This window comes from Mauremys reevesii, linkage group 6 (genome assembly GCF_016161935.1).
Source record: "Mauremys reevesii isolate NIE-2019 linkage group 6, ASM1616193v1, whole genome shotgun sequence".
In the NCBI taxonomy this organism is placed as follows: domain Eukaryota; kingdom Metazoa; phylum Chordata; order Testudines; family Geoemydidae; genus Mauremys; species Mauremys reevesii.
The window spans coordinates 47,541,131-47,557,544 of record NC_052628.1 but is presented as its reverse complement, the minus strand read 5'-3'; the positions used below and the strand labels follow the sequence as shown (position 1 = coordinate 47,557,544).

The following is a 16,414-nucleotide window of genomic DNA, read 5'->3' as shown; positions in this document are numbered from 1 at the left end:
GAAGATCAGACTAGATTATTAAAATGGTTCCTTCTGGTCCTAAAAGCTATACATTCAGCACCAGGTCTAAATTTGGTCATAAAAATCACTCTGCATCATCGCTGCATCCGACAAAGTGGGTATTCACCCATGAAAGCTCATGCTCCAATACGTCTGGTAGTCTATAAGGTGCCACAGGACTCTTTGCTGCTTTTGCAGATCCAGACTAACACGGCTACCCCTCTGATACTCTGCATCATCAAAATCTTCAAAGATAAATCTATTGTTCTGAGAGAATTCCAAGCTTAGCTGGATAAGAAATTGCAGTTACTGTACCATGTGTGATGGGGTGTACAACCCCCCACTGGGCAACAAGGGGTTAGGGAACTACTTTAGGCTCAGCCAGCCCCACCCCACCACACCTGTAGGAGATGCTCCAACTGCAGGAGGAGTTAAAAGGCCAGGGAGCAGCTCATTTGAGGGCAGACTGGGGAAGAGAGCAGACCTGCAACTCCAACAGAGGAGAGCTGAGGGAAGGCAGAATCTCTCCCTAAGACTGCTTCTCAAAGGTTCCTCCCTGAGGGAAGGGAGGACCTGCCACAGAGACAGCCTGAGAGGGAAGTATTCCCCTCTCATATGAGCTCTGGACTTTGGTAAGCCCCTTTATTTTTTGTTTGGACTACCCCAGCCTGGGAACACTCTTGGACTGAGCTGACTAGGGGAGGGGGACATAGCATGGGAGGAGGAAGTTGCTGCCTAAGAAAGAGGGCTACCATGCTGCACACTGCCATATGAAAGTGCCTTGTGGTGAGTGGCACCCTTCACATTGCCTTAATCCAGACTGTGACTATGGGACAATTGTAGGGGGGAGAGGAGCTAGGAAGTGGCCCAGGGAGGGCAGCCTTGACTGTAGGATCACTGATAGCCCTCAAAAGGCCCTGGGTCAGAGCCTGGTGGAGTGGGAGGACCTGGGCTCCCCTACCAGCAACCCCCCTCCAGGTCACAGGCCTTAGTCCTGACAACTAGATGACACTACTTGACCAGTCAACCCCTGAATCAAACTCTTCTAATAAAGTGGCAAATTCATGATTGGCTTGCCTTAGTGATTCAAATATAAATCAAACAACATTGTACTGATATCCACATGATATGGATTTTATTATTATTATGTATATCTGTGGTAAATATGCAGATTCGGAGAGAGTTTCCACTAGCTTCTTCAGGATAGCTGTTTTTTATTGATGTTTGGCAAGCTATTTTATAAACCATGAACTCCTGGGGCATTTATGAAAGAGAAATGTCCCTTTTTTGTGATATGGGGTAAATAACAATTGAAACTTTGATTATCTAAAATATCCATGTTTTATTTGATAACTGTACTCAAATTACAGAATCAGTGATTTCCTTTTGATAAGAAATCAAACTGATCTAAAGGAAGGTACTGATTAGGTTTCATACTCTGGGGGAGACAAGCTGCCATAAGAGGAAAGTCTGTTGCTAGGAGACAACTATTAAGTACCCTAAAATGTGTGATCATGGCAATGTTAAATGTAATTGACAGGGATGTATTAATTGTTTAAAGCACTTAGAAAATTGGCTGTTAAACAGTAAGCTGGTTTCAACTTTAACAATAGTGGTGCTACCATTCCCCTACAAGAAGCTTGGTTCTGTACTTTAGCTTAACTCAAAAGCCAATGAATCAATGAGTAACATGGTTTGGGTAGGTGTTACACCATATCATTCTAATAACTTCTTACTAGCACAAAGGTTCCCAACATGAAGAGGGAGAGACCTAGGGGTCATGGCCCCGTCATTTTTAAAAGTGGGAGGGCTATGCTGCTGGGGACTGGTGTGAGGTTGCTATGGAATGTGGGGCCAGGAAAAGAATCCAAGGAGTGAGCAGGAGGTATGCTGGGTCCTGGAGGAGGAGATTAGGGCTGGCAGGCAACTGGAGGCTGTGCAGATGCAGGACCCATGGAGAAATGGGAAGGAACTAGAGGGAGGAAGGAACCAGGAAATGAGAACATGACTGGGTGGGGATCTGAGGAACTGAATGGGCAGCAGGTTGTGGCATGGGGATTGCTTAATTTTTGTGTGTAAGGGGAATATAGAGAGTACAGAAGGTTGAAGGCATAGCAAATATCTGATTTAGCTTTTCTAAGGCAGTGGGTGTTTTTAGACAGTGCTTTGTGCCACGTTCATTTGAACAAATAGCATTCCATGTACATATACTCTTTTATAATATAGCTTTTAACTGAAATCATTAATACAAAACAAGACTGATACATATTGCCAGGACACATTCAGCTTGTTTGTTCTCATTTTTCTTGTCATAAGACTGCAACTCCAAATAGAGTTAAATAAAAACTCAGAATAGCATACAACAAAGCTCTAAGATTTTAAATGATCAAGTAACAAAGATATCTCCTCTGAGTAGCCGGTACTGGCATTGTACATAAGGAAAACCTCATACTACTGAGGAAGAAGCCATTGTTCTACTCGGACACTTGACACTCACGTGTTCTTTACTCTTCAAAATATTGATCTAATTTTAGCCTAGGTTCAGTTTAAATTGTCTGTCCGTCAGCACTTCTCTTTGTGATGAAAGAGGTGCTGGGGCTCAAGCAATTAGGTGCTGGGGCTCAAGTAATTATTTTACTTTCATAACTGACATGGGAAGCCCAGAGGGGCTGAGGCTATGAACTGCCAAGCCGAGAGGTGCCGGGGCTCAGATCTGGCAAGCCCTGGCACAAAGTAAGCGCTGCTGTCGATCCACTTCTTTTCTTCCCCAGAGCTTGAGGATGTGTTGTTTTAGGCTACGTCTACACTGCAGCTGCTACAGTTGCACAGCTACAGCTTTGCAGCTGTACCACTGTAGTGCCATAATTTAGAGGCGTCCTACATCAACAGAAGGGCTTCTCCATTGATGTAGGTTAGCCACCTCTCTGAGGGGCAGTAGCTAGGTTTACACAGGAGTTAGGTTAACCTAACTACAGTGCTCAGGCTCATTTTTCACAGCCCTGAGTGACATTGACCTAAGTTTTGGTGCAGATCAGATCTTAAGAAGGAGTCCATGTGGGTTTAAAGATCTCTAGTTCATTTTGAAAAGAATAGGCCTAATGTTTCCTTTCTGCCACATTCCATATGCTACATAACCAGCCAGTTTTATTCCACTGAGCCTGATAATAGTGAAGAAAACAAAACTGGGGACTAGTAGGTGATATAGATTAGTAGCTCTCAACCTCTCCAGACTACTGTACCCTTTTCAGGAGTCTGACTTGTCTTGCATATCCCAGGTTTCACCTCACTTAAACTACTTGCTTACAAAATCTGACATAAAAATACAAAAATGTCACAACACTCTGAAATTGCTTGCTTTCTCATTTTTATGATTTAATTATAAAATAAATTGGAATATAAATATCGTACTTCCATTTCAGTGTATAATATATAGAGTAGTATAAACAAGTCATTGTATTAAATTGTAGTTTGTACTGACTTCTCTAGTCCTTTTTATGTAGCCTGTTGTAAAACTAGGCAAATATCTAGATGAATTGATGTATCCCCTGGAAGAACTCTGTATATCCTCAGGAGTACACGTACCCCTGGCTGAGAACCACTGATATAGATCATTTGTGTGGAAAGGATGGGTGGCAATAGAAATACTTGTTTTCATTTTCCTATGAGAAGGACCAGGTATTGTGCATTTTGATTTTGACCCAATAAAAAAAGTGATACAACTTTATTTAGCAGAAAAACAGTATTTTCTCCCTGTCAGTTACCAACATACCACTTACCTCAATTCAGCAATCTACCTTATTAGTAGCCCCAAGTTTTTTTTTAAGCAAGGATGAAAATATTTCATTTTTCCTAGGCTGGTTTTGAAGGTGGTGTCTCTTGCTCAATACTGTCTACACAGATCCACTTCTGTAGTTCATGGTCTAAACACAGTGACAGGGACAATAGATAGAATGATGCATTGCACTGTGAAATAACAATGCTATTGTGGTTCCACTATCCCCTTATCTTTGCTTTCAGGTTTCTGCTAATTTTTTGACGTCACAACCAATATCTCTTCAATTGCTCTATCCAACTGGCAATTCATTTGTAAAACCATGATAATCATGAGTAATGAGCAGATAAATAAAGTCTCATCTGAAAAGCATGAAACACATAAGGAATATTTAGAATTAGTCAGTTATAATCCACAAAGGGTCTTCAGACGAAAAGCAAATAATAAATGAAGGGTCTGTTTGTGCAAATCTTAGACAGTGGTATTGTGCATATCCAGTTTGCACCTCTACAGAGTCAGCTGTATCATTTTTAGTAAGAAGGATATGCTGTCACTGAACAGAATTACATAGATCACCAGATGACTTTAATCATTAATAATTCAGTCTAGCATGTGCAGCTGCCTTGTTTTAATCAATATGATAATAGCATCCTGCAGAGAGAAATATACAGATTATTTAAAAGGGTTGAGGGTAACAAGTCACAGAAGACAATATAGTGTATGTATAGATCTCCATTTACAAGTCATCCATGAACACTGAGCTCCAGCTACCCAGTTTGGCTCAGTTTCATATAGCCTGTATGACTATGGGTAATGTGACTGATGGAAACTGAGCAATTCAGTTTGAACATTAGGCAGTTTCCTGGATTAAAGGTAGATCAAGACCTAAGGATTGCAGCTGGGAAATTCAGTCTGTGGTTCTTTTTAGAGACCTGTGGCCATCGTATAGCCTATTGATTTGATCAATCAATCTATGCACCATGCTCATCTGCATGTTATCTGAGAACCATGGAAACCACATTTGGTTGAAGAGGGCTAGTTCATTGCAGCCCTCATGGTGGCCTTGAAGAGAGACTTCCTTCTCTAGCTAGAGGAAAGGTGCTGCCATAGTAGTCATTCCAAGGATGATAGCAACCATGTTGGAGTGAAAGATTTTTATAGTCAGGAATTCAGAAAGTGATTTTGCGTATGCAGTGGGCTCCCTTCCACCACTACTTCTCGAGAAAGCATTAATTTTGATGTGTTTCAGGGGAATCATGGCTCTGTTACAAAAGGTGTTAGAGTAATATTGGGGATATGTGTGCACAGCTGCTGAGGCTGTTTGAATTGTCTAAATCAGACATTGTGAGTTACTTTTATGACAACATATTGACTTGAAGTTGGGCTGAAGTGAAATAGAAATCAGCTTGCTCTCATTTTGGTTCTCTTAATCACACTTTAGAACTGATTGCTAAGATTATTCTGTAATATCCTATTTTCTATATGGCTTCCAAGGGCTTTGTTCAGCTGTGAACAACGTCTAAACAATTTCTTTCTTCTAATCCATCTCAGCAAAACTTATTTCCTTCAAATGCCACACTCACTGGGAGTTTGAATAGCATTTCCCTCCTCGTCTCTCTGGATGTTTCAGCTGATCTTTGACCTATCAATGTTCTTTAGAAAAAAATATGTGCATTAGTGAAATGTTTTCTTGGTATCTCTCTAGTCTGTCACCATTGTTCTTTCCTGTTCCCTCTTCACTTTTACATTCTCCATACTACTTTAGTGCATTCTGAAGGATTTTCCGTACCTCACCACGTAGAGTACCCTTCATCTTTCGTGCAGGCTTTCCCTGAAGCACACATTGGATAAAAGTGGATGGCCTCTTTTGCATAAATTGCCTGTTTCTAGTAAATTCTATTCTATACTTCCAGGAAATAGAACCAAACCTCCTGTCATTTATTTGACTAGTAACCTTTCCAAAATTTGCCATGTCTGAGGCCTGCTCCCGATTTAGTAACATTCAATAAAATGTTACTGACTTATAGGGATGTGAGGAATACTGTTTTATGTGAGTTCACCCCCTCTGAATGCATTTGGATTCAGATAACCTGAAAAATGTATCATCATTGTGATGAAGAATCTGAAATGATACTTGTCCAAGAGAACTCTAGGACCAAGACAAAGGAGGAATGAATCTTTTTTTCCTTTAGACAGAGGGTGTATGTTCTGCTCCAGCACTTGCCAGCTCTTTCCCTTTCCCATCTGAAGGGGCGGCTCTGTTTTTTGCCGCCCCAAGCATGGTGGTCAGGCAGCCTTGGGCGGCATTTCTGCGGGCAGTCTGCTGGTCACGCGGATTCGGTGGTGGTTCTGCGGGTGATCTGCCAATCCCGCGCCTTCAGCGAACCTGCCGCCGAATTACGGCCGAAGCTGCGGGACCAGAGGATGTCCTGCAGAAACGCCGCCGACGGCTGCCTCACTGCTGCCCTCACGGCGACTGGCAAGCCGCCCCCACCGCCGGCTTGCTGCCCCAGACATGCACTTGCTGCGCTGGTGCCTGGAGCCAACCCTGCCCATATGTCCTTTCTCTCCCTGTTCCCTCTTTCCTTAAGTTTAGCTGCTTGACTGCACCAGAAGCTAGCTCTGTGAGGTTGGCAAGGGAATTTAAAATGGAGGACAGTATTTATAGACTAAGCCCCTGCTCTATTAGTGTTTATGCCAAGTAGGCGGAAAACATGGATCACTATATACTGTAGATACAGTAGGTTTAGAGTTTGTAGCCTGTGGATTAGAATTGGAAGAAAGATGGGGACAGAAACCTGGGCTGCTTGATTTGTTTGAGCTGGTTGAAACTGTGTGTGTGAGAGAAACTGAACTTTATATTTACATGTATGTTTAAAATAGACTGTACTATATATGCTAAAGTATGATACATACAAGTAAGGACACGTGCACAGGTACTGGTTGCATTATAGTTCTATACAACTATACAAAAGGTCTTAGAGCAGCATTGATATACAAACAGATATTTGGTAAAATAGTATTCTAATATCCAGGTAATGTGTGGTTTTGGTGCAGACTTGTTAGACACAGCTCTTATTTATTAAATATTTAAATGAGGCGGACACCTCTAGATAATGTAGCTATAGCTTAAAAGGCTTTTTTACTTTATAATATAGTTTGACTACAGTCCAACACACAAACTGGTTTTGAGATTGTCTGGTCTGAGCTGTGCTCTGTTTGCTATCTCATTGTGTTTCCTTTCTGCTAATGATATTTATTGAAAATATCTCCATGTTTTGTAGCTTTGGGAAGTAAACTAAGTATCAAAATATATTAAAGTTTTTTCTGTAAACTGTTTATGGACATGTGAACAAAATTTGAAATTGTGTGGGAGTGTCAGAAAACTGATGTGGTGACCTACTTGTCAATGTCCTCTCCAGCAGCAGCCAGCTGGGTTCACCCTGCTGGTATTTCCTGGAATATAGAAGTGTTCAATTATTTTTCCACTGGAATTCCCTCCATAGTGGTGGGGTGTGGGTAGCTGTGGTATCTATTTTAGATAGGGCTGTTGATTAATCGCAGTTAACTCACACGATTAACGTAAAAAAATTAATGGCAGTTTTAATTGCACTGTTAATAAAATACCAATTGAAATTTATTAAAGATTTTGGCTGTTTTTCTACATTTTCTCATATTTTATTCTGTGTTGTAATTGAAATCAAAGTGTATATTTTTTGTTACAAATTTGCAGTGTAAAAATGATAAAAGAAATAGTATTTTTCAATTCACCTCATACAAGTACTGTAATGCAATTTCTTTGCTGCAAAAGTGCAACTTATAAATGTAGATTTTTTTTGGTTACATTGTTTTGTTTTTGAGTGCAGTTATGTAAACTTCAAAGCCTAGAAGTCCACTCAGTCCTACTTTTTCTTCTTCAGCCAATCACTAAGACAAATAAGTTTGTTTACATGTACAGGAGATAATGCTGCCCTCTTCTTATTTACAATGTCACCAGAAAGTGAGAACAGCTATTTGCATGGCACTTTTGTAGCCGGCATTGCAAGACATTTACATGCCAGATATGCTTTGGCCATCATTCCAGAGGACATGCTTCCATGCTTGTTAAAAAAATGTATTAATTAAATTTGACTGAACTCCTTGGGGAGAGAATTGTAGGTCTCCAGCTCTGTTTTAACCACATTCTGCCATATACTTTATGTTATAGCAGTCTCGGATGATGACCCAGCACATGTTGTTCATTTTAACAACATTTTCACTGCAGATCTTACAAAACGCAAAGAAGGTACCAATGTGAGATTTCTAAAAAAAGCTACAGCACTTGATCCAAGATTTAAGAATCTGCCTTCCAAATGTGCCTTCCAAAATCTGAGAGGGATGAGGTGTTGAGCATGCTTTCAGAAGTCTTAAAAGAGCAGAAACCACAGAACCCAAATCACCAAAAATGAAAATACACCTTCTGCTGGTGGCATCTGACTCAGATGATGAAAATGAACATGCGTTGGTCCACACTGCTTTGGATTGTTATCAAGCAGAACCCATCATCACCATGGATACATGTCCTCTGGAATGGTGGTTGAAGTATGAGGGGACATATGAATCTTTAGCACATCTGGCACGTAGATATCTTGTGACTCTGGGTACAACAGTGCCATGTGAACACCTGTTCTCATTTTCAGGTGACATTGTAAACAAGTGTGCAGCATTATCTCCTGCAAATGCAAACAAACTTATTTGTCTGATCAATTAGCTGAACAAGAAGTAGGACTGAGTGGACTTGCAGACTCTAACATTTTACATAATTCTACATTTGTAAGTTCAACTTTCACAATAAAGTGATTGCACTATAGCACTTGTATTAGGTGAATTGAAAAAATACTAGGTCTTGTTGTTTTTTTACAGTGCAAATATTTTTAATCAAAAATAAGGTGAGCACTGTACACTTCATTCTGTATTGTAATGGAAATCAATGTATTTGAAAATGTAGAAAACATCCAAAAATATTTAAATGGTATTCTATTGTTTAACAGAGCAATTAATCACACTTTTTTTTTTAACTGCTTGACAGTCCTAACTTAAGATGTATTCTGCCTTGGCATCATCTTCTTTACAACTTTGAGATTTGTGGTAAAATGCATTCCGATCTCTGGGCCACAATGAGCACTGTTAAAGACCATCGCCATTCAATAAATGCTTAAGACCATAGAAACATAGAAATATAGGACTGAAAGGGACCTTGAGAGGTCTTCTCATACAGCCCCCTGCATTATCACAGGATCAAATATACCTAGACGATTCCTTACATGTTTGTCTAACCTTCTTCTCAAATACATCCAATAACTAGGATCCCACAGCCTCCCTTGGAAGCCTGTTCCAGTACTAATTATCTTTATAATTAGGAAGTTTTTCTTAATATTTAAGCCCATTACTACTTGTCCTATGCTCAATGGACACAGAGGAAAATATAATATCCTTTTTTATATAACAGCCTTTAGCCTATTTGAAGACTGTTATCAGGTTCCCCCCGCCCCAGGTTCTTTCCTCAAGACTAAACATGACCAGTTTTTTAACCTTTCCTCATACGTCAGTTTTTCCAAACCTCTTATTTGTGTTGCTCTTCTCTAAACTCTCTCTCCAATTTGTCCACATTTTTCTTAAAAAGTAGTGCCCAAAATGGACATAATGAATACTTCAGCTCACCAATGCTGAGCAGAGAGGGACAATTATCTCCTGTGGCTTATGCATGCCACTCCTTTTAATACAGAATATTAGAATTTTTTACTATTACTCATATCCAAACTGTGATCCACTACAAGCCCCAGTTTCTTTTCTGCATTACTACTGCCTAGCCCAGTAGTTCTCAAACTTTTGTATTGGTCACCCCTTTCACATAGCAAGCCTCTGAGTGTGACCCCCCCCATAAATTAAAAACTTTTAATATATTTAATACCATTAGAAACACTGGATTCAAAGCTGTGTTTGGGGTGGAGGTGGACAGCTTGTGATTCCCCCCATGTAATAACTTCACGACCCCCTGAGGGGTCTTGACCCCCAGTTTGAGAACCCCTGGCCTAGCCAGTTAGCCCCATTTTGTAGTTGTGTATTTGGTGTTTTTTTGCCTCCTAAGTGTAATACTTTGCACTTGTCTCTATTGAATTTCATCTTGTTGATTTCAGGCCTGTTTTCTAATTTATCAAGGCCACTTTGAATTCTATTCCTGTCCTCCATAGTGCTTGCAATTCCTTCCAGCTTGGTGTCGTCTGCAAATTTTTGTAAGTATACTTTCCACTCCATTATTCAATGAAAATGCTGAATGGTTGAACTTACTTAAACCTAAAGCTAAACCCATGCTTAAGTGTTGCTAAATAGATGTAGACCTCAGAACCAGGGTTTCTATGGCTTCAAAATTCTCTCCTTCCTACCCTGACTGGTAAAGAAAATATCTTACAGATACTTAACTAGGTTGCCATACCTGTACATTGTTTGTTTGTAGCCAAACTCTAATTCATCTCTAATTCCTTGTACATTTCTTTTCCATTAACAAAGTACTGAGGAAGCTACTTGCCATGTCTGTTCTATAACCTAGTCTATAAACTAGTCCTATTCCTCTGGAGATGGAAAGAAGGTCTCCAAGAAATGAAATATGAAGATTCACTCGCCTTAGACTTTTGACTTCCCTTTCAATTTCCAACCACTGACAAGAGTATCAAACAAGAGGAAACATTATCTGAAAGGACTTTTCTCAGACAAGTTGTCTATCACAGCACATCAAATGATTGACTGCTATGAAGAGCCACATATCCTAGACACACAGATACTGCAGTGCTGAGTGCCATACAAATACCCAGACAGAAATGGAGAACCAAAGGGGTTCCCATTGTGACTCACCACTCACTGGAAAAATCAATTCAATGTAGTATTAATCATAGCTTAGAGGGGAAGTGTCATAACTGTATTTTACCTTTATTTTTGGTATGAGACTTTAATAAGACTCGCTTAACCTTCCCTCACCAAATATTAATTTGCTTTAATGAGGGCCACCTCTGCCTATGAAGGGATTTCCTGTTTTCTGTCTTTAGTCAATTTGCACATTTAGTTCAATGCTTTATATTATACTATTGTACATTCTAAGGAGAAGAGGTTTTCTAAGCATTGATAAGAGACTGAGTTAAAACATGAGTTCTCTTCCCAGTTTTGCATACAGGGACCAATCCTGTTCCAATCGGTCAATGGCAAAACTTCCATTCCCTTAAAAGGGAGAAGGATTAAGCCCTTGCCTCTGCACAATTTCAAAAATTTTGAGTGCAACATGAGGCACCTGATGCCTGATTTTTCAGAGGTACTGGTCACACACAACTTCTATTATTTCAATTATTATGACTGAGTTACAGGCTGGAAGATTTGATACAGCTCTGGTTGGTTGTGATGCTTGTCAAAGTGAAAAAGCTGCTATGCAAGTACAGAAAGACTTATAGTTATACACTGTGCACCACATCTAAAATCTACAGCACAGAGAGAGCTGTACCACAGATTATTTTCTGTCTTATTAAGAAGAATTATTTTGGTTTGGTTAGGTATTTGTCATCTTAGTTGAAGAATAAGGACAGCCTTGCTTATAAACAAATATTCAGTGTTCATCTTCTTTGTTATAATAATTAAGATGGTGCATTTATCATGGATCTCATCTAGCTATCAGAGTGAAATCCTGGCTCCACTGAAATCAGTGGCAAAATTCCCATTGATTTCAGTGGCGGGGGGTATGATTTCACACAGTTTTGTGAATGAGAGTAAGGATCATTATTCCCATAATATAGGATAGGAAACGGAGGCACAGGTTGACTGTGTTTTTTTCTCAAGATCACACAGCAAATCAGAGTCAGAAACTGAGGTCTCCTGACCACCAGTCCCATGCTCTGACCACTAGACACATTGCCATTCCTGTTTAAAAACCTCCCAATTATTTTAATTTCCTTCTGTATAATAGCTATGTAAGACTAAAGGAACAGTGATGTAAAATTATTAGGATGTTTTTACTGAGCTCTGTTTTGCCCGTGACAGCACCAGACTGACCAGAGTATCAGAAGTGCAAGTGACACACTACTCTTCATTTTAAGACTTTATTTACTGCTGTTTTGACATCATTAAAATATCGTGTTTTTCTTTAAAAATCTCTTCAGACATATTAATCAGTGACAGCAACTACATAAATAATCCTCGCTGAGCAAAATGGATTAATCAGCCAAGATTAAGAAATAGAAAAGGCTTGATGCTCGACAATCAATATTCAGAGCAGTTGTGGGAGAGCCAGGAAAATGCATCTGGCATCACTGAGTCAGCAGCATGCATCAAAATAAATGTAAGGGTTATGTGAAGAAGAGGTGGGGAGCATTCAGTCAAGGGACATAGGGTACGTCTACACTACGGGATTATTCCGAATTTACATAAACCGGTTTAGCAAAACAGATTGTATAAAATCGAGTGCACGCAGCCACACTAAACACATTAAATCGGCGGTGTGCGTCCACGGTCTGAGGCTAGCGTTGATTTCTGGAGCGTTGCACTGTGGGTAGCTATTCCGTAGCTATCCCATAGTTCCCGCAGCCTCCCCCGCCCCTTGGAATTTCCGGGTTGAGATCCCAGTGCCTGATGGGGCAAAAATCATTGTCGCGGGTGGTTCTGGGTAAATGTCGTCAGTCACTCCTTCCTCTGGGAAAGCAACGGCAGACAAGCATTTCACGCCTTTTTTCCCTGGATTGCCCTGGCAGGCGCCATAGCATGGCAACCATGGAGCCTGTTTTGCCTTTTGTGACTGTCACCGTATGTGTACTAGATGCCGCTCACAGAGGCAATTCAGCAGCGCTACACAGCAGCATGCATTTGCTTTTGCATGACAGCAGAGATGGTTATCAGCCATACTGTACCATCTACCATGCCATAAATTGGCAATAAGATGATCATGGTTACCAGTTCTTTTGCACTGCACCATCTGCTGCTGTCATAAGTGCCTCTGGCTGAGATCAGCCGGGGGCGCAAAAGCCAAAATTGGGAATGACTCCCTGAGTCAATCTCTCCTTTTTGGTATCTAAAAATAGAATCAGTCCTGCCTAGAATATGGGGCAAGTGTACTAGAGAACCAGTGTACCAGAGAACCAGAGAGCACAGCTGATCTGTGTCAGATCCCACAGAAATTATGAGCTGTATGCTATTCACAGGGGGTCCTCCTACAACAACCCCACCTGTTGATTCTGTTCTCCCCCAGCCTTCCTGGGCTACCATAGCAGTGTCCCCCCACTTGTGTGATGAAGTAATAAAGAATGCAGGAATAAGGCACAGTGACTTGTTAGTGAGAAATGAGTGGAAGGCAGCCTCCAGCTGCTATGATAGTCCAGACAGGACATTAAGCAGTGTGGGGGAGAGGAGCCCAGCATCCTGCTGCTAGTCCAGGGACAATTGAATCTTTTCTTTACACATGAAGGGTGGGGGCTGATGGAGCTCAGCCCCCTGTTGCTATGAAGACGGTTACCAGCCATACTGCACCATCTACCAGAAAAAATCAGGAGTTTTTTACACAGGCGCCCATGGTTGACCTCACTGGATGCTGGTCGGCATGGTTACCAGTCCTTTTGCACTGCCCCATGTGCCAAAAGGCTGATGATGACGACGATGGATATCAGCCATATTGTACCATCAGCCACCCATGGCGGGGGGGGGGGTGAGTGAGGATGTTGGTGTTGAGTGCTGCAGCATCGCGTCTATCTGCAGCATTCAGTAAAGATAGGGTGACATGTAAAAGAGTCAAGAGAGGATTGTTTTCCCTTTCACTTCTGGGGGTGGGTGGAGGGGGGGCGTAAATTGCCGAGCTATGCCCTGAACCACCGCGGACACTGTGTTTGACCCTAGAAGCATTTGGAGTTCAGCCAGGAATGCAAATGCTTTTCGGAGACTGCAGGAACTGTGGGATTACTTGAGTCCTCCAGTCCCCGCTCCCTCCATGAGCATCCATTTGATTCTTTGGCTTTCCGTTACGCTTGTCACGCAGCAGTGCGCTGAGTCCCTGCTATGGTGTCTGTGTGGAGAATTTTTAAAAATGATTTTGAATTTCGTCTTCTGTAAAGGAGCGCTGATAGAACACATTTGCCTGCCCTTACAGCGATCACATCCGCATGGTCCGTGCTGGAGCTCTTTTTTTATTTTGATTTTTAACTGCATCGCCACACATGCTGATCGGAGCTCCATGCTGGGCAAACAGGAAATATTCAAAAGTTCGCGGGGCTTTTCCTGTCTACCTGGCCACTGCATCCGAGTTCAGATTGCTGTCCAGAGCGGTCAGTGGTGCACTGTGGGATACCACCCGGAGGCCAATACCGTCGATCTGCGGCCACACTAAACCTAATCCGATATGGTAATTCCAATACTAGCGCTACTCCTCTCGTTAGGGAGGAGTACAGAAACCAGTTTAAAGAGCCCTTTATATCGATATAAAGGGCCTCTTAGTGTGGACGGGTGTGGCGTTAAATTGGTTTTATGCTCCTTAAACCAGTTTAAACGCGTAGTGTAGACCAGGCCATAGAGAAGTGATTAATGCTGAGGGGTAGCCGTGTTAGTCTGGATCTGTAAAAGCAGCAAAGAGTCCTGTGGCACCTTATAGACTAACAGACGTTTTGGAGCATGAGCTTTCGTGGGTGAATACCTACTTCGTCGGATGCATGACGAGTAATGCTGAGTAAAGAATCAACATTAAGGGACATGTAAGAAATATGTCTTGTAGCTTCACAAACACTGTGTGGGGAAATTCCAGGACCGATTGCACCCCTTTGAATGGTGTAGCATGCTTTCTTCTCTGCCCAGATAGCTGTGCTGGCATGGAAGGGTGGGCTACCTGGGGCGTTAGGGGAAGCAGCCCTTGTGTCTAAGGGCAGAAGGCTCAAGGAGAGAAGGCAGCTCCTCCTTGTGCCCTCTCCTGTACCCTAGCCAGGCAGGGCCCGATCTGGCCCTCAATCTGTGTCAAAACTGGGACTAAAACTCAGGAGTCCCCCACCTGGCAACCAGGATCCCATGGGGAGGAAAAATAAAGAGAAGGTGGATGTAAAAAAATCTATTCAGTCCCTATAGACACATGTAACTGAGAAATTACTATGTGAAGAACAGACTTTAAAAAAAATATTTACAATTTACTCCAAAAGCAATCTGTCTAGTGAAATTTGTTCTTGATTCAGATAAAGTAACTCAAGTAGCTAGGGACTGATGTGACAATGAGAGCATTTGATTTATGCTGTTATTTACCTCAGGCCACAGCTCATTCTGAGAACAGTCAGTCACCATTTGTTGTTGCCTGGATTGAGTGTGGACAGAATGCTTTGCTTCATTCACCAACTGTGACTTCTTAACTGAAGTGCAGCAGTGCCACTGAAGCGCTACAGCAGTACCACTGTAGCATTTCAAGTGTAGACAAGCACGAAGTACTGTAGGGGTTGGTCGGACTTGGATGGGAAACATCCAGTGCATTCTCGAAAGCTGTAGAAAGTGGCAGTGGTAATTCTGTAGCTGATATTTTCCCTTTTGAATCATCACTGGATCAGCACCCCAGCATGGTATTAAAAGCTATTGTGCTAATGGAGGTAAATTGGAGGTTGTGGGCCCATTGTGGCCATTCTAAGAAGTTATGACCCATTTGGTAATGAGGGATATTAACTCAAATTGCAATGTGATCAGCACATTCCAGTCATTTCATTCTTTCAATCTAAATTCCCTCTTTCATTTCAGGGGTGTGATGCTTGGGTCCACTAGGGCAGCTTTGTGCAGGTCTGGTAGTGCAAAGCTGCCAGTAGAGCTGGCTGGCAGAGGAATTCTCTGTGCATTAGGTAATTCTCTGGTGTTATAGAACAGCTGTAGTGGTTTAAGCAACCCTGACTCCTGGCACTGGGGTTGTAGCAAGGGGGAAAAGGGCAGTGCTGTGGTATCCCTATGCTCCACTAGTCCCTTGCTAATGGAATTGCCCCTGGGGATTGTACATGTACAACGTAGCTTAGAAGAGCCTTACAACTGTTCTAATATATGCCTGGGACCAAGCTGGCACAGAACTGTCCCCAGGATCAACTTCTTTCTGCCTCAATCCCTCCACCATACTTAGAATCTGGCCTGGTATTCTTGACTTCCTGTGCTGGTGCATGCTGTTAGATAGCTGTTGCATTCCACATCAGAGATGGCTGTATTCCATGTTGGGTGAAGGTGTTCCTGTACTTGTGCATGGTTAGTAAATCCTTAAGGACAAAAACACAATATAAAATGTACAATACGGTGTGCTGCTGTTTCCATTAAATACTTTAACCATCTGTTTTTAATAAATGATCGCCTCCTCATTAACCATAAGAATGTCGGGCTGCTGGGGATTTTTTTTCTTCCGATCCAGTGACAAGATTTCTGGGAACTTGAAGCAGGATTTCTAACAGCATGTGTTTACAAAACTAGTCACACCACAATGTGATGGCCAGCTAGAGCTTTTAGTCTTTCCATTGTCCCTTTGCCTTTCTTGGCAGATTATTTCTTTCCAGTCTGTTTGTACATGTGATGGCTTAGGGCCATCTTGTTCAGATTCTGGAAGACAAGACAGTTTTTCCTTTCCATCTGCATTCATCCCAGCAA

General features: G+C 41.8%; 1 long non-coding RNA gene across 1 annotated transcript in view; it reads left to right on the top strand.

The window, feature by feature from the left end:
* Positions 1-481: 481 nt before the first annotated feature.
* LOC120408534 overlaps positions 482-16,414 on the top strand; it is a 131,492-nt gene continuing 115,559 nt past the window's right edge. The window contains exon 1 of the long non-coding RNA XR_005600758.1: positions 482-632. This is a non-coding gene — a long non-coding RNA (uncharacterized LOC120408534). The remainder of the gene's footprint in view (positions 633-16,414) is intronic.